Source organism: Lygodium microphyllum, unplaced genomic scaffold (assembly GCF_053477565.2).
Source record: "Lygodium microphyllum isolate KBCC unplaced genomic scaffold, Lygodium_microphyllum_v1.1.10 scaffold_43, whole genome shotgun sequence".
Classification (NCBI taxonomy): Eukaryota; Viridiplantae; Streptophyta; class Polypodiopsida; order Schizaeales; family Lygodiaceae; genus Lygodium; species Lygodium microphyllum.
Window position 1 is genome coordinate 831,550 of NW_028229526.1, and position 22,706 is coordinate 854,255.

Sequence of the window (22,706 nt, forward strand, 5' to 3'; positions counted from 1 at the left end):
TTTTGCCAAGTGCCAGCCTTCTAAACCCAATTTTCAGTATTATCCAACCATTAAATTAGTTTCTAGATTTAAATAATTTTGAAAATTAATTTCAGCCCTTCTAACCTTGACCAAAATTAAATATGCCTATCCATAATTAAATTTGTTAAGCCATTTTGCAATGTGGAGTGGTCCCTGACCTTGTTGACCATTAGATTGACATTAATTTATTAATTAATGCTAGTACCTAGTGTCATTATTCATACTTATTGGCCAAACAATTGTCCTAGGGTCAAAATTGACACCAACAGACCACCAAAGCCTAACTGGCTTAACTTGTCACAACTTTTGGCCTTTGATACCCATTGTATCCCTGGGGTCCTTGGTCTGTTACCATGAAATAACTACCATGTGTATCACATGTGCCAAACAACCTTGTACATATGATTAGTAACTTAATCAAATGTTATTAATAAGATTAAAGCATCTCAAAATTTCACGTCCCAGTGACAAAGGTGGTAGGTAGAGTTGAGAGGCTGTATGCAGAACTGCATGTAGGGTTGCGTGTGGGCTCTATAGAGGAATTGACTACGTGCAATCTATAGAGTGAGAGAGGTTGCATGCAACATGTGCAGAGGGGGAGGGCACAACAAAAAATTGGCTAAGATGGTTGGAGCGATGGTGGCTATGGACAGTAATGTTGTGAAGGACTCCGTGTGTTCGAATTGATGATGAAACTAATGTAGCAATGGTGGCTGGCCGGCGGAACAATGTTGAGAAATACTCTATGTATCATAATTGACGATGAAACTAATGTAGCAATGGTGGTGAAGCAGGTGGCACAATGGCATTGATACTAGTGTTGGATTGAATGGACAACTTGCTAGACAAGAAATGGAGTAGAGAGTGAGAATGGGAGTAGTCACAAAGAAGCGTTGTCGTGATGCTATGCGGACACTGTGAAAAAGCATGGAATGTATCATCGTGCGACTTTCTTATTGATCAAGAGAGTCAATGTGATTTGAGTCATTAGTACTAGTGTGAGTGGCATGGATTATCCAAAAATACTAGATTTTTGGATAATTTTAGCCTATTTTAAATATTATTTATTGTAAAAAATTTGAAAAAGTTAGAAAAGCTTCTAGATTAGGATGGCATGTAAAAAGCAAGTTGCTTTTTCGGCCATTTATTGGATTTTTCATAAGAAAGACAGATTGACGAAATCGCGGACGTCGCGATCGCTGTTGACAAGCTGAAAACTGCACTTTGAACTGGAAGAGGAAGGAGTGATCTGGGAGATCCCTGACCAAGAGGAAGGAGTGATCTGGGAGATCCCTGACCAAGTGTCCCACAGTCTTACCACCCTTCCAAAGCCAAGGGAGCCATCAGATTTGGGTTCTGAGCAGCAGAGAAGGAGCTGTAATTTTGATGCACGTTTTGTTCTATGAAGAAGCTCTAGGAGATCTAATGCCTGGAGATTGCTTCTGTGTAGTGCAAGGATTCCAGGTTCTTTCAATACATATTGATTCAATTCATTGTGCTTTGTCTTTGTCGTGTTTACCTCTTGTCTATTCTCTTTTTTCTCTTTCATCTCCTATCTCTACTTCCTTCAACCCCTGATCCTTGGTGGATACGACCTTTCGACAAAAACCCCTCCGACAGCGTGTAAGAGTAACTCCACTAAAATGAATCAAAAGTATGAATGTACAAGGTACAACCCTAAGGTATGCATTGAAGTGTATTCATGTGGGGAAAAAGAACCTGTCACGTAGAGGGTAAAAAGTTCTTGTGGGTAGGGTGTGTTCACACCAGAATGACTTAGAGGAAAATACAAGGTATATCTAACATGGAGGTGATTTGTGGGATGAAGGCAACAACAATTGGCTGCAAAACACGAGTGCCAAGTGCCCTTGGAGAAGTGGGTGACTGCTCGAAACTGTCAAACACAAGCTGGAGTTGCCTGGCTGCAGCAAACACAATTGTCTAGGGCCTTTCTGCCAATAGTGGATGGCTGGGAACAGTGTTAATAGGCTGAAAAGCTGCCGCCTGCTGCAAATGCAAGGTGTAGAGGGGAGTAGGTCGATTGTCAAGTGGTGAAGAAGGCTGCTTACTGCTACAAACTGGGGTATCTGCCACTGAGGGTTGTAGACAATAGTGGAGAAGTTGGCACCAGCAGATGGAGGACCTGAAAATATGAGATGGGGCTGAGTGGTGGGCAGCCTATCTATTTATGGAGGAGTGGATCCACCCAAATTAGAGTTTTGGCTTATGGGACAGACACGTTCTAGGATCGCATACTGTTTAATGAAACTTTGGTTAGTTTACATGTTTTGGGGCTGTTTTAAAGAGCTAATTAATTTATAATGAATTTTTAAGTCAATGGGGTTTGCTTGTCACCATGACTCACATTCAACTTAATCTAAAATGTGCACCACACGTGCACAATTTAATTATCCCATTAGCATTAAATTTAAAATTTAGACAAAAAATAAATTCATCGCAAGTTGGGGCATATAGTACAAATCGTCCAACATAATGAGATCAGGGCCCTTGTCAGCATCAAACTTGACTTTCCTGATTCCTGGAATCTTGGCCAAGGAGTTGCAGAGAGGAGTTGTCTCTGCAATGGACATTTCCTACTGCTGATCCATGGGAGATACAGATGTCCTCCGGCAGTGACATGATGTGTGGCTTCAATGTCCACTGTCCATGTAGCCTGATGGCTGCACATATGTGTAGGGTGGGCCTCTATAGAAGCCTTGTTGGGAGGAAATTGAAGGAATAAAACTGACAGAAGCTGAACATACAAGGCTGCAATAGTCAGCCAATGAACATGGCAAGCTTGTGAATGTTAGGTTTTTTCTCAATCTTTTGCCTTTTAATCTGTCATTGTGAACCAGAATTCTTGAAGGTTGACTTGACAAACTATTTGTGTCATTTTCATTCTACTTTGCTGGAGTTGCTTAGCCGTTTCTTGGTCAAAAGTGTTTCTGGCTAGCATGGCACTTTCCTGATGAGCATTTGTATTGTGTTCAACGGTAGTATCAACCTCCACAATGGTAATATCTCTTGTCCCCATTTGATAGCCTCTAGGCTCTTGTTGTTTAACTCATAAAGGAATTTCTCTGGAAAAGAAGTGTTCATGGTGATCCTTTGGCCAACTTGAGTCTATGCAAGCCTGGCCATTTCCTAACAGGTTCCCAAGCGTTCCCAGACGTAAGGCCTTTGAGTTGGTTTAAATGGTTTTTGGTGGTTTTTGAGCTGAGGCCTTGTGGACATGTGCCAGTAAATGAAGAATCATTTTTTATTTTACTTCTTATGACTATAGACATTTAGTAGACAAAAGCTCCACCCATCCCACAGCTAGAAGCCTTAATGCATTCTTAAAATTGGGTTCCATTTTGCATGGGTTAACAACATGTTGCCATGTTTGTCCTTCTGAACGTTCTACAGTGGAGAGGCCACTATCAAAGTTTCTTTATTGAGATGAATAACCTATTTCTAGTTGGCCATCAGGGAGCATACTTTCATTTAAGCATGTTCTAAGTTAAAGGTACATGTGCTCTTGTCAAAAAAAGGGAAATTATAACATTAAAATCATGGATGATATATATGATTAAGACTTTTAATTATGTTTTCCAGGTGAGGCACATTCGTTGAAGGTGGAAAACATCTTATTTGAAGGAAAGTCAGAGTATCAGGATGTTCTTGTTTTCCAGGTTTGGACGATGCATGACTTTTCCTTGACATTTCGTTTCATTAGTTTGTTGTTTTAAATAAGAAATTTGTTGTTTTTTTTTTGGGTTGTTTGTGGGTGGGTGGTCTGGCAAGTTATTCCAGCTTTTCATTTTCTTTTTGTAACATGACAATTTCTGTTCATGTTTGGAAGTATGGCCCCTGGGTTAAGTGCTTATTCGGACTTGGATTTTCATATTCATTGACAGTCTGCATCATATGGAAAAGTGCTAGTTTTGGATGGTGTAATCCAGTTGACAGAACGTGATGAGTGTGCCTATCAAGAGATGATTACTCATCTCCCCCTCTGCTCTATTCCGAACCCAAAGAAGGTGAAAATCTTCAAGTTTGTATTGTTCAAATTGTCTTGACAATGATCAAGTCATGATATAATGCTCAAGCATCAATGTGAAGCCTTGATGGTTGTTTACAAGTTTTGACACTGACTCTGGATGTAGGCAGCATATTTCACATCTTTTTGATGAAGATTTGGTTCTTATAACTTCTGATCTATGTTTGATTATGAGAATCTGTGTTTTTTTAATGTTCCAGAAAAGGAAAGTAAATGTTATTTAGAACAAGACAAGGTTCCTTCTTTCCTTGGTTTAAAATGGAGGGTGTTTTTAACTGGAATGTGTCTTAGACATGGAGTCTTACACCCAGATTATACTTTATTGTTTTAATTTTTGATATGCTGCTCTCTTTTTGCACGCAACACATGCAGATAATCTTTAAACAAACTTGGACACATCTCAAAAGTTCAAAGCTTTAAAGCAAAGGATAGAGAACTAGTAAACTCCTTTTAAGGTTTTTTTTATAGAAGTTGGAGAGCATTCAAAGTTGTTCAGGAAGTGACTTAAGTTTGTTTATACAAAGAGTTGATCATGGTAAGTTTGAAAAGCTTCCCATTTTCCTACACATGCAAGAACATATGCATACATAGCTAATCACTATTGTTGATTCCTCAAAGGACAAGTATATCCTTTAGATTGTTGAATGGTATTGTTTGTTTTGATTGAGAATGTTTGTGAATAGTGTAGGTGATGGTGGGCAGCCTTACTTAACACCAGTGGTGCTAGCAATCTCTCTAGACAGTCCTCCAAGGCATCTGACTATTCCCACTACTCGTTCATATAGTGCACATATACCCCATAGCATATTTGATGGTACTCCTGGGCTTAGAGGTGCTGTAGTAGTTTGTCCCTTGCACCATATCAAAGGCTTTGGGGAAGTCCACAAAGTAGCAGTACAGTCTTTGTCTCCTGGTCGTGTCTTGCTCAATCATACATTGCATAGTGAAAATGTGATCCGTTGTGGAGAAGCCCTATCTAAATTCTGCCTGTCCTGCTGCTTGCATGGACTTTTCACTCAGCAAGGCACTTAGCAATGCCTCCAACATTGCTCTATAGTTTCCCAAGTACATTAAAGAAACCACAATCTAAAAGAAAACATCTAGCTAGGAAACAATAAACTGAAAATACTAAAAAGGCACTAGCGCTCTAATACAATATGGAATTGATATGGCCCAAGGGTATTGGTATCATCCTAAGATATCTCGCATGGTTCTATCCAACATGGATAGGCTGAAGTGTGGAGGTAGAGTTGCTCGATGACATGTCAATATCATCCGTATCCTCCCATGGTTCCTTGAGCGGGAAGGTGGATCAGCTGGCCATGGGCGGTGTGCCCTGTATGTCTCAATGGTTGTGTATAAGGTGACTTCTTGTGATGGAACTATGAGTGGGTGTGAGGTATGATTTGAAGTATTAGGTGTATCGGCAACCTTGACGAAGTCTGTAAGGGTGCTCTTTCGTAAATCCCCAAGGTGCCTCCCTCAAGATTGTAAGAGGGGATCTTTGTATTGACGCAACTCCAAGAGGAAGAGCCCAAGGTAGTATTGATTTGGGAAGTCCATCACCTTGGATAGTGGTTCCAATCCCTCTCAATACAAATAGTGGAAGTACCCTCTGATCTCACATTACACTAGGCATCTACATATGTAGTGTTCCTTAGTGTTCGGCTCAAGCCGGCAAAGTTGGCATATCCAACTCTTTGGGGAACGAGAATCTGCTCCATAGTAGTCAGTTTCTATCCACAATTGGTGCGAGAATGTGCAAAGCTAATTGATGGCACATTGTACTCCGTGGGATAGGTGAATGCCCTTGTATCTTGATCAGATCACAAAACCATCAGCCTTCAGGGGATACCTATAGGAGATGCTTTCAGTAAAAAGTCATCTTTGTCCCTATCTTGGTAGGTGACAACCAAGTGATGGTTTTATGTAGTTGAATATGCCCATCCTAATGATCTTGCAGAGCTCCTCTTGTCTGAGCTCTAAGAAAGGGGAGTCTAGGCTATACTATAGTGTTAGCGATATCAGGTCCTGGCCTGGTTGTACAGGCAGACTGGTCGGACTGACCAGTCGGACTGCCACGTGGCAGTCTGACCTGTACTGGTCAGTCAGCTGCATTTAATGCAGCCGACCTGCATATTCTGGGCGCATATTTTCTGGCTATTTATAGCCGATGTTCAGCACAGTCTTCTACACAGTTCTGTTCGCAGATTACAGGCTGGAGATCGTGCAGACTGCAGCGGACTTCGAGGTGAACAGCAGGTTGCATCGTCGAGGTGGAGACACGCAGTCCCGCGCACTGCTCCCGTGTACATATCTGCATATCTTTGTATACAGCACACTTTATATAGCAGATCTTCATCTTCCACTGTCTCTTTCACTCTCTCTCTTCTCTCTGTGTTCTCTCTCTCTCTTTCAGTCTTGGTCCCACGCTTCCGCATCGCTGCACTCTGACATGGTATTAGAGCAGTGAAGAAGGGCTGATTGAGTGAAGAACCTACTTGAAGAGGAGATTCCATCGCGACACAAGGCTGCGTTTCTAGCGTTCGAGAGCGAGTGGGAGGGCTGCGCATCGGAACAAGGCTGAAGCGAGCGTGGGCGAGCGGGAAAGGAGTCCAGTTGGTGGGTTTGCTGCTGTTTACTGCTGTTTGAAGAGGAGGAAGGCTGAGTTTTCAGCTTTCAAATGCAGGTTTTGCTTTTTCATCGCCTCCGGCGGGTGAAGAAGGTACGGGACGCGGAAGAAAGAGCCCTAGCAGGCTATGTTTTCACAGTCAGAGGGGGTTGCTTTTGCGTTTTTGAAGGCATTACAGGTGAAGATGTCTACAGAGATTGACTTGGAGTTCCAGACGATCATGGATCGGAAGGTGTGTGTCTTACCGGCTCTTCCCGTAGATCAAAAGCTCGATGGAGACAATTACCGCATCTGGCGCGTGATGATGTTGGCCATCCTTGAGTCTTATGATTTGGCAGAGCTTGTACAGGAGGAGATCGACCGGCCCTCGGTGAGAGATGAGTCCAAACTCTCTTCCGATGCTCGTACGGAGTTGGCCAAGGCACAATCTCACTGGGACAAACAGAATGCCCGGATTCGTTCTTTTCTTTTTTTTGTCTTGTACTACAGCCGTGATGGCCCACATTGAGTACTTGACGGTGGCTCGGGAGATATGGCTGGAGCTTGATCAGATGTATAATCGGATGATCCTTATGAAGCGGGTTTCTTTGGAGGTGCAGTTGTGGACTTTGTCCGTGAATAAGTCTTCTTCGTTGCGGGAGCATATCAACAAGCTTAGACAGCTTCAGATGTAGGTTCAGAATGCGGGAAAGCCGATTTCCTCCGAAGACATGGCGATCACACTCTTGTCCCAGTTGCCGCTACGATTTGGTGCTTTTTACTCCTCCCTTATTGCTTCGGGGCGTGAGTCTACTCTTCGGTGGGAAGAGCTGGTTCCTATGGTCTTGGACCAAGAGAAACAACTAAAGGGACAGCATGCTTCCAAGTCGGAAGCTTTGATAGGTCAAGCCTCTCAGAAGAATGGGAAAGACCAAAAGAAAAAGGAGGACAACAAGTCAAAGAAGGACAAGGAAAAAGAATCCACATGCCATATTTGTGGTAAGACCGGCCATTGGAAGAAGGATTGCCTCGACAAAGACACGAAGGACACCAACAAGAAGAACATGAAGAATTCTGGAGTGGTGGCTGTACCCTCATCAGCTGCGTTTCTTCATCTAGCAGTCATTGAGGACTCTACACCGAAGGCTTCTGATGCTACGATGATAGCTCCCCAGGCTCGAGAGTGGATCGTTGACAGTGGTGCCTCCCGACACATTACTCCATCCGTTGGTGTTGCCCAGTTGCGACCTTCGCGTGGGCAAATTCTCATCGGAGATAGCTCTTCGGTGTCTATTGCAGGACGAGGTGAGATGTAGCTTATTCCAGATGGACGTGGTGGTACTCATACCTCAGAAGTCTTGCATGTGCCAGGTTTAGGGTATCATCTCCTTTCGGTTCATAAGATTTGTTCACTTGGACTTTTGGTGGAGTTTGACAGTGATTCGGTGCGAGTCCTTGATCTTGGGTCAAGGAAGGTTCTCTCATCAGGATATGAAAAGAGAACGGCATCTACAAATTGACGTCTTCTACCGCCCTTCCTACTCTTCTTCTTACCTCTCAGACACAGTTCGAGCTATGGCATGCTCAGTTTGGTCACCTCAACTATGATTATCTTCGGAGGGTGTCATGTGGACAGCTTGTTGGAGGGTTGTCGGACATAGTGGTGAGCCAGTAGCCATGCGTCTCCTGCATTCGTGGGAAGCAGCATAGGGATGCGATTCCCAACAAAGCTTCGCGGCGGTCTACTTTACCGATGGAGCTTGTATTTAGGGATCTTTGTGGCCCTATGAGGAACGAGTCCTTGAAAGGAAGCTTGTACTTCATGTTGATCGTGGATGACTGCAACAGGATGACATGGGCCTATTTCTTGGTGTTGAAGTCGGAGGCTTTCTCCCACTTTAAGGATTGGCTTCTCTTTGAGGAGAACCGATCGGGCCGGCGCTTGAAGGCCTTGCGATCCGACAAGGATGGTGAATTTGTTTCTAATGAGTTTACTCGTTTTTGTGCAGTTAAAGGTATTTACCAAGAGTTTGCTAATACCAACACTTCTCAAGAAAATGACATTCTTGAACGGAAGAACCGAAGTGTGATTGAGATGGCGCGCACCATGATGGAGCACCGACAGACCCCTCAGTTTCTGTGGGCCGAGGTTGTGGCTACTGCAGGCCACATCCTTAACCGATCCCCCACTTCGGTCGTTGATGGGATGATACCTTTTGAGGCTTATTTTGGGACTAAGCCCGGTGTTTATTATTTCAGGGTTTTTGGGTGTGATGCTTATGTTCACATTCCCAAGACTCATCGTGATAAATTTGAAGTGGCTTCCCGAAGATAGGTGTTTGTTGGCTACAGCTCTCAGTCCCAAGGCTATCGTTTGTATGATCCCGTCAAGCGGGATGCGTACACTAGTCGAGATGTGCGGTTCGTGGACGTTCCAGCCATAGCAACGGGTGAGGAGCATCCCGTTCTTGGGGATCCAGGGGAGAGTTGGGCTTCCGAGACAGTTCCTTTGGAGCCAATGCCTTTTGATTCCGATTCTGTTTCCGATATAGAGTCTACTGTTCCACCGGTCACCCTCGAGGAGTTACCACCAGTGGATATCCCAGAGTCTTCAGCTGATGGAGAGAGACGAGAAGAGGTCCGGCCTCCTTCTCGTTGGGCCCGTGACACACTCCGAGATTCAGGGATCGAGGGGGTCCCTGAGGAGTGGGGGCCACAGGATGGTCCGCGGCAGTCACGGAGGCACCAGGCACATTCTACGGAGCTTGTTTGCTCTAACTATTGTTTGATGACCCGTGTTATGCAGGATCAAGAGTCCACCTCTGTGAAGGAGGCTTTACAGTCCGCACCATGGAAGAAGGCTATGGAAGCCGAGTTGGAGGCTATTGAGAGGAATGACACTTGGTATCTCGTGCCTCGCCCCTCGAATAAAAAGGTGATTGACGTCAAATGGGTCTTCAAGACCAAGTACCTTAGCGATGGTTCTTTGGACAAGCACAAGGCTCGCCTTGTTGCTAAAGGTTTTGCACAGCGCCCCGGGATTCATTGTCATGACACTTTTGTCCCCACTGCTCGTATGGCGACTATTCGAGCTGTTCTTGCCTTGGCTGGCCATAAGAGCTGGCAGTTGGATGTGAAGTCGGCCTTCCTCAATGGTGATTTGAAGGAGGAGATCTATGTCGAGCAGCCTCCTGGCTTTGGATCTTCAGATGGGCAAGTCTACAGGTTAAAGAAGGCCTTGTATGGCCTCAAGCAGGCTCCGTGTGTATGGAACGAGAAGATTGACTCGTTCCTTTAGTCACAGTTGGGATATCGGCGTTCAAAGGCCGATCTGGAGCTTTATGTACACACTTCCGAGGCTGGTTGTGTGCTTTTTGTGTTGTATGTTGACGATTTGATTGTCACAGGTGATCATGCACAGAAGGTCAAAAAGACGAAGGCAACTTTACATCAGGCGTTCGAGATGACGGACTTGGGTCTACTCCATTTCTTCTTGGGTCATGAGATTTATCAGTCTCAGAGGGGGATTTTCATCTCTCAGCAGAGATATGTACAGGAGCTCTTGGTTTCTTTTGCGATGGAGGATTGTTGGACCATTTCTACTTCTATGGATCTGAATTGGAAGGCCACTTCACATTCAAATTCTCCCTTGGCGGATGCTTCCCACTATCGTCAGTTGATTGGATCATTGATTTGGCTCCTCAACACTCGTGTTGATCTTTGTTTTGCTGTTGGTCTCTTGGCAGGGTTCATCTCATGAACACCAAACGGTGCATTGGCAGGTTGCCCAGAGGATACTTCGGTATGTGAGGGGGATATCTTACTTAGGGATTCATTATCCAGCAGGCACAGGTGGTTCAGATCTTGTACTTGCAGGTTGGAGCGATTCTGATTGGGTTGGTGCTGTGGACCACAGGCGGTCTACTACAAGCTACTGTTTTACCTTGGGTGCAGGTGTTATCTCGTGGAGTAGCAAGAAGCAGCCCACGGTAGCCCTTTCGTCTACTGAGGCGGAGTATCAGGCCGCGTCTTCCACCACATGTGAGGTTGTGTGGCTTCAGAGATTGTTGGAGGAGCTTGGTTGTCCCGAGACTCGTCCTACTTTGCTGCAATGCGGCAATGAGAGTTGCATTGCCTTGGCACGGAATCCTGTTTTCCATGCCTGGACGAAGCACATCGAGATCCAGTACCACTTCATTCGGGAGAAGCTTCTGGATGAGACCATAGCTGTGGAGTACTGCAAGACAGAGGACAATCTTGCAGATTTGTTTACGAAGGCGCTTCCCCAGGCTCTACTTTGGAGACATGCCAGATCCCTTAGGCTTTTGCCCCGTTCAGGCTTTGAGCAGGGGTGTTAGCGATATCAGGTCCTGGCCTGGTCGTACAGGCAGACTGGTTGGACTGACCAGTCGGACTGCCACGTGGCAGTCCGACCTGTACTGGTCAGTCGGCTGCATTTAATGCAGCCGACTTGCATATTCTGGGCGTATATTTTCTGGCTATTTATAGCCGATGTTCAGCACAATCTTCTACATAGTTCTGTTCGCAGATTACAGGTTGGAGATCGTGCAGACTGTAGCGGACTTCGAGGTGAACAGCAGGTTGCATCGTCGAGGTGGAGATACGCAGTCCCGCGCATTGCGCCCGTGTACATATCTGCATATCTTTGTATACAGCACACTTTATACAGCAGATCTTCATCTTCCACTGTCTCTTTCACTCTCTCTCTTCTCTCTGCGTTCTCTCTCTCTCTTTCAGTCTTGGTCCCACGCTTTCGCATTGCTGCACTCTGATATATAGGGGTGGAGGGTGATCCACATGTGGCTTATGTAGTTGCAACCATGTGTTTGTTTGGGCATACCAACACTTAGTATCACCCTATTGTACTAGTTGTTTGGAAGACTGTAGAGGGAGAATCTTTGTCTTGGGAGGCTCCAAAGCTTGTGCATGAAAATGATTGTCTAGAAAAGGGCCTCAACCAACAAATTGCACCTTCTATTGTAAGAAACGAGGTTTAAAGTGCCGTTCTCCCATTTATAGTTTGCACACACATTTTATCACAAGCTCTAATGATAAGGATAAATATTGTGTCTTAAAAGTATGATCGTAGTAGCAAAGAAATGCATTTCTTTGGGTTAGGTTAGGGTTCAACAACATGCCACACTCACACACATTCACAGTGAACCAACGAACAGCAAGAGAGGAGAATGTTGGAAGGTCACATCCACTATGTGAGAATGAATATGAAAGTACAATCTCGATGGTACTAACTATCACACCCACTAACGGGCCTTCACATGAAGAAATAACCCTTCTCTAGCTAGAAGGTAAGTGCGTGTGGATAAGGAAGCGTTAACACGAAGACTTAGGAGGGACATGATAAGTGTAACAAACCCCCCTTTAGTGAATGATGTGAATGTATACAAGGACAAATCAATCCCCATGAGATATCAAGCCTAGAGCCTTGCGAAAGACTTTGAACTTCTCTCTAGAGAGAGCTTTCGTAAACACATTTGCCAAGTTGTCCTGTGTAGGGACATAAACCAAGTCAATCTCCCCTCCATGGAGCCTTTCTTTGACATAATGATAATGCATCTCAATGAGCTTAGTGTGAGCATGAAAAATTGGATTCCTTGCAATTGCCATGGCACTCTGATTGTCTATATAGATAGAAGTGGGTGGCTACTGTCTCACACTAAGATGACCAAAATGCATTTAAGCCATACACATTCCAATGTAGCTGTAAATGTTGCCATGTATTCAGCTTCATAGCTAGATGTGGCCATTGTAGATTGCTTCTTGCTAAGCTAAGAAATGCATGAATCACCAAGCATGAAACAATTACCACTAGTGAACACCCTCATGTCCAAACAACCAGCCCAATCATTGTTGGTGAATGCATGTAAGCTAAGAGTAGTGCTTGTGCTTGTGGCTTGTCTCAATGGGACTAGAGATAGACTTGTAGTCTTGCATTTGAAAACACTCAAGAAGCTACCCAATGTACTTAGATTGTTGCAAAATAATGCACCCCTCAATTGTAGTAATGTGTGTGCCAAGGTAGTAGTGTAAGTGGCCAAGATCTGTCTCATCAAACACATGTTGCAATTCAGATTTAAGGCTGAAATATGTGTCTCATGAGGTCCAATTAATCGCATGTCATCCACATAAAGAATGAGAATCAAGAGGCTATCGCCATCTTTGTGGACATAAAGTGTGCTTTCAGTGTGTGAATTACTGAAGCCAAGAGCAATCAACTATGCATGTATCTTCTCGTACTATGCCCTAGGTGGTTGCTTTAAATTGTAGAGGGCCTTATGTAAACGCCACACTTTACTTCCTGACCCATTCTAAACAAAGCCAATAGGTTGGATGACATAAACCTCCTCATGAAGATCATCGTTTAGAAAAGTAGTCTTCACATCCAATTGATGCACATGCCAATCACAAAGAGTAGCCAAAGTGATGACAGTGTGAATGGTGGTCATACGTGAAGTGGGTGCAAACGTCTCATCATAGTCAATTCCATGTTGTTGGACATACCCTTTGGCAACAAGACGTGCCTTGTAGTGATCAATGCTACCATCAGATCTGCATTTTAATTTGTAAAACCACTTTGTGCCTATAGCACGCTTGCCAAGAGGCAAGTCACATAACTTCCATGTGCCATTTTTATAAATATAGTTGATTTGATTGCATAGTTGCCATCCAATGTTCATTTTGTAAAGCATCATGTAAAAAAACAGGTTCTTCATTGCATGCAATAGTTATGACTGCCAACGCAACCAAGTCACCCTGTACATGGCGAGTGGCTGCTCTAGTTCACCGGGAAGTAGAATGGATTGTTTCCTATCCCGTAGTGTATCTAATAGCCATCTAGGAGCTGTTTTACCTTCTCAAATAGCAGTACTCTCATCAGCCACTTTATAATCAGGAATGCCTTGATCAATGGGTTGGAAATCAAGCTATTGTTCAGCATGTGTTTGTTGCTGATTGTGCTGTTGTTAACCCTTAGTAAGTTGTTGAAATTGACCAAAATCAAGTGCACTTTGCTCAAATAAAGGTAACAAACTGTCAAACATATCCATAGGCCTCACATTTGGCTGATTTTTGCAGTCCATGAAGGACTGATTAGCATGTTCAACGAATACCCTACATCTCTACTAACAAAAATCTTGTTGGTGGAGGGTCAGTACAAGTAGTACCCTTTACTTTTTGCACTATAACCAATAAATTGCATTTAACAGTCTTGTATTGTAGTTTATGTCTTTATGGTTGTGGCACCAAAGCATATGACGAAGAACCAAAGACACCAATATGTGTTGCCATTGGTTACTGGCCATTCCAAGCCTCATAAGGCGTACATTCAGCCAACGCTTTAGTTGGACTGTGATTTAGCACATACACTATGCACATGATAGGATCAAGCCAAAGCTTTAGGGGCAGCTTATTGTGTGATAGCATACAACGTGCCATTTCCATCAAAGTGCAAAATTTTCTTTCAGCCACACCGTTTTGTTTTGTTGAGGTGTGTAAGATGTATATTGATGGATAATGCCCCTCTTAGGAGTTGAACTTCCGTGACATATATTTTCCCCCTCCATCGGTACGTAGTGTAATCAAGGTACATCCATTGCCATTTTTAGCCAAGGCTAAGAGGGTTTTAAAGCATGCAAACACTTCTAATTTGTGCCTTAAAGCATATGCCCAATAATGATGAGTCATGCCATGAATGAAGGTTAAGCTAATGTGTGTATTTCAGTTTATGCTTAGTTATTAATTGGGCATGGGTCCACAAACATCACTATACACAAGTTGTAATTTGTGGTCAGCATGCATAGCTCCACCTTTGGGAAATGAAGCACAATGCATTTTGCCAAATACACAACGCTGCAATTTTTAGCAATTGAAAGATTATGCTCATGTGAAGAAGGATCATACGAACAATGTGCAACAAAGGCATAAGATTGACCAATGTCCAATTGTCACGGGGATGTGAAATTTTAAGATGCTTTAATCTTGTCGATAACATTTGATTGCAAGGATGTTGAGCACATGTGATGCACATGGTAGTTATTTCATGGTAATAGGCCAAGGACTTTCAAGGATGTAGTGGATGTCAAAGGAAAAAGTTCTGATAAGTTATGCCAATTGGGCTTTGGGGGTCAGCTAGTGTCATTCTTGACCCTAGCACAGTTTTTGGACAATAAGTGTCACCATAATAAGTGTCAATGGTGACACTGGGGACTAGCATTAGTTAATTAATTAATGCCAGTCTATGGTCAACAGAGGTTGGAAACCACTCTAGGTTTAAAATGGCCTAGCCAATTTAATTATGGATGGATATATTTAATTTTGGGTGGGATCAAAAGGGCTGAAATTAATTTTTAGGATGATTTAGTTTTGAAAATTAATTAAATGGTTGGATAATGCTGAAAAATGGGTTTAAAAGACTACCACTTGGCAAAAATGCCCATGCAAACTAAGAAAACGTTTTTGGGGGTTGGGTCTTAGCCAATCGTTTAGTTTACAACTTGGGAGGGAGAGAGAGAGAGAGGGAGGTATTGGTCCATTTTCTAATCAGAGAGCAGCAATTTGTTGCAGAAGACAGTCACCTGGGGGCCTCAGGAGGCAAGGGTAAGCAAGGAGACCTTCTAGGGGCCAGCAATAGCATTGTTGATCAGGTGATAGCATTTTGGAGATGCTTGGTAATGATGATTGATTAAATGCAGGCTGAACGAGGCAACAGGCAGATATTAGGGTTTTCTTGCGAAGAAAATTAGATTTCTCTCTCATCTTCGCTTTCTCTCACCTTCTTGAGTAATTTCTCAAACGTTCACAGCATTTCTTAGCAATTCTTAGTAGATCTCAGCCAAATTTGCTAGACAGCACGAGGATTTTTGTTGTAAACCCTAAACTTTGGTAGAAATTAGGGTTTAACAACCACCTTGGGACCTGTGCCAAGAGGAATAGGCATTGTATACTGAAATCAGCACCTGAAATTCGTGGAATTGACAGGGTTTTTAGATGCTAGGTTATCCAATGTCAATTGGGGCAGTATTTGGTCAGTTGGTGGTTCCATTTGTGCAATTCGTGGGTGGAAATCAAGAGGCAATTGACCCAATTTGCTTGTTGATTGTATGTACAGCAAGCTAATTTTGGATCAGCAAAGGAGATTGTGGAATCTCAACTTGTACACTGTTGAGAAATACCAAAAGAGGTGCCAACTTTGGGGCCAATTAGGTGTCTATTGTCCAAGATTGTTAAGCTAATGTGTACATTTCAGTTTATGCTTAGTTATTAATTGTTGTAATCAAGTGCTTGATCAAGTTTTACCACCCTATTCGACGAGGAAGGTTGGTTTCACCAAGCTTGCCAAATGTACAGTTGCATCCTTCACATTTGGTGAATTTTCAGCAATACTCATGCCCGATTGTTTCTCCTTTTTACTTTCATCCTCTTCTTGCATTCCTCAATAATGTGCCCCTTTTTCTTGCAATAATTGCACCTCTTTTTCTTAGCAATATCATCCTTGGCACTCCAAGAGTTTGTAAAAAAAGATGCTTTGTCTTTATCCTTTTAGTTTGAGGACTGCCGTGACTTTCCTTGTTTTGATGGTTGGCTGCAAACGCTTCATTGTCCATACTTATATGCGATTCAGTCTCGATTGCTCTTCTAGCAAGAATAGTGATAACAATGTATCAAATGTGTGTGCATTAGTATCGCCTTTTGCAAGTAAACAAATTGTAGTGGTAAAACTTTGATAAGTGTGAGGTAGACTAGCCAAGATCGTAGATACAAGACAAGAGAGGCATCGAGAATTATTTCATTAATATTAGCAAGCTGCTCTGTAATGTACTTGACACTTGTAATGTATGCATCTATAGACCACTCTCTATCATGTGCTCCATCCTTAAGTTGCTTATGCAAATAGGCCCACCTGATACAGTGAAGCAAACTTATGCCAAGCATCCTTGGACATTGTGTAGGATCAAATATGTGGAATAACCTGTTTGTTGCACGAGAGTGCAATCAAAGCATGAGCTTGGGCATCAAGCCCATCCCATCTCGATTGATCTACTGTGGGAGGTGCACGAGCAGTTGGAGTAGAAGATCCATTGGTAATAGTGGATGAGCTAGAAGAACATGTAGCATTTTGTGTAACTGCGCTTGCAAGCCTAACTTTTGAACCACATACATAACCCCAAAGCTGCTTGGCAACAAGCACATGCTTCATCATGTATGCCCACATGGGATAATTAGTGCCATCCAATTTGTCTAAGTCCCCAAATATGTTGAGGAAATCATTTTGCCTTGCCATTGCTTGCTGAAATTGCTGGTATTTGGACCAGTGGTTGTCCAAAGTATAAATGCAAGGGTAGGACCAAATAAAGCAAAGAAAGAACAAAAAAACTTACAAATTTTCAGAAAATTGATGGAGTTGATGAAGAATTTGAAGTTGAAAGAGCTCCGATGTGCGGAAATGTTGATGTAGAAGGTGTAATTGGCCTCAAGTTGACGAATTTGGGAAAATTTCACCAAAGCCTCTGATTTAGTTAGTGAAATTTGAGCTCTAATGTGAAAAGACCCAAATTTTGGCACAAAATTGAGCAATGTTTGAGCATGGAATGGAAAATCCCCAAAATTTTGGATTTTTTGGCAAAAGCCCTAAAATTCTTGAAGAAATTTGGGGGAAATTTAACTAAATTTCACTTCATCTAGGATATTTAAGTAGATGATTTGAATTTTTTGCACCCTTGACTCGTGGCATGGTAACCATTGCATTGATAATTAAGGATTAGGTACAATGTGAGACTTTCATTAAATTGAAAGTTTGAACTTAGAATAGTTACATTAAAAGTTTCGTTTAGTGAGAAACTTTTAAATGCCAAGCATCCCCTTGTGATTTAACGGGTCTTAGAAAGAGAAATTCATTTAGAAAGGCACGTGTTGCCTTTTCCATATGCGTCTCCTCCCTCTTGGCAGCCCACACCCAGTTTCTTGACATTCTTGATTGGAGAATGCAAGTACAGCATGTGTGGGAGTTGGGAGCAGCAGTGGCTCTTCTTCTTTTAGCATGGGGAATCAACAAGGCAACTCCCACACATGCAAGTACAGCATGTGTGGGAGTTGGGAGCAGCAGCGGCTCTTCTTCTTTTAGCGTGGGGAATCAACAAGGCAGCTCCATGATTCCTTTACCAGCAGATATTACTGCTGATTTTGATTTAATTTCATCAAAGTAGCTAATCGTAGCACTATGGGCTGAGATCCTCTCTTCTTCCTTGAGATCTTGAGCCTTGTGGACCTTCTTGATCAATCTATTATGAAGAAAGTGATTTTCTCACAGCTTTTCATGAGAAATCCCTTTACTTGTGAGAGGAACAACGTGGAATCGCATGATGATTATGTAGGACAATTATCAAAGCGAATGCTCTGTGAATTTTGGTGTAAATGTTGGCTGTCATTTCTAGGTTTTGGTGGGCTAAAGTCTGCATGTGGACCTTTGTATAGTTCAAAGTTGGTTGGAATCCAACAATGAAGGGGACAAAGTAATTGAGCACCAGTGGATCAGTTGTGTGACGAGAAGTTGCTGGAAATCTAGCCATTTTCATTTAATTTGGAGTATACTTCAACAATCTAAAGAAACACCGAAAGGGGTGCTAGGCTTTGGGTCCAACGAGAGTTGTGTGGTGCATGACTGGTCGAGCTCCAGTTCTTTGTGGATTTTCATTTGCTGAATATACCTTTCTGTTGCATGAAGTGTTTGCTAAAATGTGGTTTATTTCTCTTTGGGTTCCCAAAAGCCGGATTCATTGTGTCTTAGGGAATAGGTGTGCATCCATGCTGTAGTGGAAGAAATCTGTTCATCTGTATTCTGTGACATGCAAACAATGCTGAGGTCCTATCATAGGCGCATCTACCATAATAGCCACTCTCAGCCCTGTAAATAGAGTGTCCAGTGGACATGGACCACTGTGAATCCAATCAGCTTTGGATTAGAGGTACACCTCCACCAGTCATCAAGTAAGGAAGGGATCCCTGCCTACTCTCTAGCAGATTGGAAAGAGACTGCTTCCAAGTACATTTTGGTCATGTTGATTGTATGCTGGTTACTTTGGATTGTTGATTATGCAGAAAATGATAATTTAAAAGCCAATGTTAACAAATGAACTATGGAAAGTCAATTTTCTTCTTTTGGGTTTTTCAGTCTATGTCTATGCGAAATCTTGTTTGTGTTGCTTTGACGTGTTGAAAGAGTGCACTGATGTATTTGTTTTTTTTCAACACTTCATCTTGTCAGAAATATCCATTGGGACATGTTTATACTTTACAATGCTTATTTAGGAATCCTTGTTGACTCTACAGATTCTGGTAGTTGGTGGGGGTGATGGTGGTGTTTTGAGGGAGATATCTCGCCATGGATCAGTTGAACAAATTGATATTTGTGAAATTGATAAGATGGTCATAGATGTAAGTATGCTGTAGGAAGCATTTCTTAATGTAAGTATTCTGTAGGAAGCATTTCTTAATCCCTCTCCATCATTTCTAATATATTACTTGCTACCTTTTCTTTTCTTTGTGATTTCACATCTTTCATCAATTCAGCATATTTGGGAAACTACTTTGAACAGCTATTCTAACAGTAATGCATCATGAAATATGTTTATGGCCAGGTTTTTGTCTTTAATTTCCATCTGTTTTCAATAGTTCAGTGGAGATAGAGGCATATATCCTTATTTTCTTAACTATTCTCTCATATGAAACCTTTCATACCCCTTTCATATTAGATTGCCTTTATTTCAACAAATCTCTTATTCCCCTTCACCTTGAACAGTGAGTTGATTGTTGGTTTCTTAACTGTTACTCTGCACCGACATGGAGCAGAATTGATTAAAAATAAATCAAAACAAGTTCAGATCAAAGCACCATAATCTAACATGATGAGCAAGAAAAACAAACCTCACAATGTTAATAGTTTATCACTTTCACAAACTGAAAGGGTTCTTAGATTGAATAGGCTATGATGCTTTTTACTTCTTCATTTTTATGGGCCCTTGTTGCTCTGTGTGAAAAACAATTGGTGCCTAAGGTTTTACAACATCCTCAAGGATACAAGGTTAGTTTTTTGTACCCCCCTTCTCTCCAAAAAAAGGGAAGAAGAAACAACTGCAGAGGTAACATGCAGTGCTCTTTCTATAATGAAACATGGTCAGATTTGCTTCATAGCCTTGGGAGATGCCTTACAACAGCTAACAAACATTCTGTGGCACTTACAATGTCTGTAAAGTTTCTGCTAAGGTTTGAGCTAGCAATCTGGTGGTTGTGATAGTTATTGGGGAAACAATGAGGGACATCGAATTTCCCCTTACAACCCAAAAACTCAAGATTGTCTCCATCTAGATCCTGTAAGAGGATGCACGTCATGACAGTTGGAATGGTTGCAATGCTGAGTGAACTGGTTAGTCCTATGTGAGGACACACTAGGGTTTGTAGAGAAAACATATATTATGTGTGAACATGACTAAGACACTGAACCGAGATAAAATGCAAATGAAGAAGAAAGGGAATGAATGGATGCTGAATGAAAGCTGAATGGAAACTCAATGAACAAATTGAATATGTGAGGTGTGATACAACGGATGCTGAAGGAGCAAAGGGCCGTCCAACAACCATTGTGTCTTTTAGAGTCGGCTGAGGGAGTGTGTTAGAGAGTGCTATCCTTTGGAACAAAGCGCGAGTGCAACAAACCACTGATACTCCATGCTGCATGCGTATGGAGATGAGTTGAGACAGCCATGCAAACACAGCAGTATTTGAGAAGATGAAGAATGCATAGGTGAAACACAGCAGAGTGAAGATGACTGAATGCAAATTGACAATGGTAGACAGCTGAACGACAGTAGGATTGAGGTTGGGAGCTGAAAATGCAGTTGTCTACTTGGAACAGCAAATGCAGCACTGACACATGCTAGGCGATTGAGCTTGGAGAAGACGGAAGCCGAAATGCAGCAATGGATATGTTAGCTAGTAGTAGAAGTAGAGAATGACAGCAGCTTTGGACTCAAAACACTATGGGATGGACAAGGTAGCAACTAGCAATAATGGTGACACCAAGGTTATGATGGTGATGATAATGTATCATGTGATAAAAAGGTGTGATGATGTGATAAAAAGCTGATATTAATGATGAAAAGCAGCAATGAGTTTCCAAGGGTAGTGGGTATAGATTGGAGATCACATAGTGAACATTGATCACTTCGCTTGGAACTACCTATGAGATCCTTGCAAAAGTGATTGGTCTTAGATTGGCTCCATTGATGCCAAATATTATCCACCGCAGTTAGATGTGCTTTGTTTGAGAGTGCAACATCTTGGACTAACATCTTTGCCTTTTGGGAGTTTACTGCTCTTGCTTGTTCCAAGAATGAGGACTTCATTATGCTCCTTCTCAACTTCAAGAAATCACATGATAGGATGGACTCAGTCAGTGGGAGGACACCATAAGGATGCGGATATGGGTTGGAGGAGTTGATGTCTTCTATTTCATAACACACGGCGAGATGCTTGTTGCCAAGGTAATGGGAGAGATATTCAATATCCAGAGATTAGTGAGATAGAGATGCATTTCTAGAAGAGGTCATGAGCTCTTTCTCCATAGATAGATCCATTGGTATGGAGGCATTAGGCTGCCAATTCCTTGAGCTCAAACAACTCCTTGATGTGGAGTTTGTAGATGGCACAATAGCTTATATAGGCGGTGATGAGCTTTAGGGATTTTATAGTGGCCATGGATATATTTGTAGAGCATTAGGTGCCTTAATTGGTGTTAACTTTAAGTCCTATGGATTTGGGATATGTGACACTAGGCAGTCGGAATATTGACTGTACGAGGATTCCATCTAAGTTAGTGACTATTTTCAACATGAGGAGGTGGAACTTGGCTTTGTGGCCACATTGGCCTCAACTAGCATGACATTGCCACTAGAATTATTGCTAAGGAAAAGTCACCAACCTTTGGAAGGAGTTCAAACTCTAGGTAGAGAGAAGGATGAAACCGTCAGAGCAATCACTTCACATTTCATAAAGGAACAACACCACTATTGAAGTGCCAATTACATCTCCAAGAGCACTTGGAGTCAACACGTTTTAGGAAGGAGCCAACCATCATGCCATCCTTTTATTGGAAGCTTTATGTGATTCCTTGTAAAGGGGCATTATTGATATAAAAGTTGGAGTTAGTATTGCCAACAATGAGTCAGTTCTAGAGGCATGGACATACCCACCAATCGTGTGGAATTGTGGTGAGATATCTTGGATGCTGTGCGAGGATTAAGATTATTTAAAGCAGAACTTGGCAAGTATTCTTTTGGGCATCAGATAGAAGCTCCTTTATTGGAGCTCAATGAGGCTTTCATTAATAGAGGTAGTAGTGGTTGATAACCAAGTTTTTTTTGCAACCATGTGATACATCCCTTCTTGTTGGGCATTCTCTAAGTCATGCATTGGCTAAGAGCGCCTCATTAGGAACTTTATTGTTTGTAGCCATTCTAGATGATTGAGAGCTCTAATTGGGTCAATATACATATATGCAATGTTTGATGCCCATAGATCATTGCAATCTTGTGCTTGAGGAGCTTGGGTGCTATGTAGATTAGACAGGGCACTCATAATCTATTTCTGCCTATCCATCTCTTTCGCCTCCTCCTCCTTATAAGTCACCTCCACCTCCAGCTCCACCACCACCACCACCACCACCACCACCACCACCACCACCACCACCACCACCACCACGATCACCACCATCTTATCCTTCACATCCATCTTACCCCACATTCTCTACACCTCATGGTTCTACCTCATCTTTTGCCAAGTATGCATTGAATGACAAGACTCGTTTTAATGGATCAAACTTTACAACTTGGTCGAACTTGATGAGACATGTCCTTGACTCACAGAACTTATGGGATCTTGTGCAGGGGTTGGAACCCCAACCCGATTACGCACTCGTTCCATACGAGATTGTTCGCTCAT

The 22,706-nt window shown here is 42.5% G+C and overlaps 1 pseudogene across 1 annotated transcript in view; it reads left to right on the forward strand.

Moving 5' to 3' along the window:
• Positions 1 to 22,706, forward strand: part of LOC148008951 (uncharacterized) — a 41,172-nt pseudogene that overhangs the window by 17,404 nt on the left and 1,062 nt on the right. The window contains exons 2-4 of the transcript XR_015689880.1: positions 3,622 to 3,698; positions 3,924 to 4,046; positions 19,041 to 19,175. The product of XR_015689880.1 is annotated as an uncharacterized LOC148008951 (transcript). The remainder of the gene's footprint in view (positions 1 to 3,621; positions 3,699 to 3,923; positions 4,047 to 19,040; positions 19,176 to 22,706) is intronic.